General features: G+C 41.7%; 2 non-coding genes across 2 annotated transcripts; both read left to right on the forward strand.

Moving 5' to 3' along the window:
- The first annotated feature begins 100 nt into the window (after positions 1-100).
- trnac-gca lies at positions 101-172 on the forward strand. Its single transcript has one exon. It is a non-coding gene; the product is annotated as a tRNA-Cys (tRNA).
- A 760-nt stretch (positions 173-932) lies between these two features.
- On the forward strand, positions 933-1,004 carry trnac-aca. Its single transcript has one exon. It is a non-coding gene; the product is annotated as a tRNA-Cys (tRNA).
- The last annotated feature ends 171 nt before the right edge of the window (positions 1,005-1,175 follow it).

Here is a 1,175-nt window from a genome sequence, read left to right on the forward strand (position 1 = left end):
CATCTAATTGGTCAAACTTAACTCTTTTTGTACTGGAAAACAATTTGCTTGAAAGATGAAAATGATCAACAATAAACATTTGTCCACATGCTGTCACCATGGGGGTATAGCTCAGTGGTAGAGCATTTGACTGCAGATCAAGAGGTCCCCAGTTCAAATCTGGGTGCCCCCTTCCTCAAATGGTACACTCTGCCATTTTTAAATAAAGACAATAAGATTGTTAGACGTTTGATCACATGTCTCAGACAGACTAAGGATGAATAAATGTTCTGATAATGATCTTTCACCAGATTGAGTCTGATATCGGTTCCTCCAAGTCTGTTTCCCATTTCAGTTTAAGAGTCCAAACTGGTCTCATGGTATGAACTGAGCAGTGTATGGATCTTGCTGAGGGTCTCCTTACTGTCAGACCTGCACTCCAAAATCTTACACACAAAATGTTTAGAGGGTACAAAGGAGAACAGTCAAAGTTAAATCTCACAAAATGTCTCAGTTGTAGATATTTGTAAAAACTGTGACTTGTGGATATTAAACTTCTGTAGCAGCTGCTCAAAAGAGACAAATCTACATCAACACAGAGTTCATATAGTGAATGTACTATATTCAAGACCCAGGCATGAAAAGATGCATCAGCTACTGAGGGAGTAAACGTGACTATTTGACACTGGTGCCACAAACAGTGACTCTGTAGCTCATGAGATATTGTGCTAACAGTCACTGTGAACAGTAACAACCATCCATCCATCCATCCATTATCTTCCACTTGATCAAAGTGGGGTCTCAGGTTCAGCATCTTGGGCAGGGAGGTCCAGACACCTTTTTCCACAGCCACGTCTTCCATGTCTTCTGGGAGTACTCCAAGACATCCACAGGCCAGGACATCCTCTCCAGCATGTCCCACAACACAACATTTCTCCACTTGTTGTCACCGTGGGGGTATAGCTCAGTGGTAGAGCATTTGACTACAGATCAACAGGTCCCCAGTTCAAATCTGGGTGCCCCCTTTCTAGTTAGAAATATGTATCATTTTGTCAATAGTGAATATAAACACATTAAAGGTTGGATCATCACAGAGCTTCAACACAAAACACACGGCACAACCACATCCTGCATCATGTTAACATTCGCACACAGATGATGCTCAGCTGCTAACACCAGACTTTTACAAAAACAAC

The sequence above is a fragment of the Nematolebias whitei genome, unplaced genomic scaffold (assembly GCF_014905685.2).
Source record: "Nematolebias whitei isolate Nwh7 unplaced genomic scaffold, NemWhi1 Nwh_scaf_16274, whole genome shotgun sequence".
NCBI classification, from domain to species: Eukaryota; Metazoa; Chordata; class Actinopteri; order Cyprinodontiformes; family Rivulidae; genus Nematolebias; species Nematolebias whitei.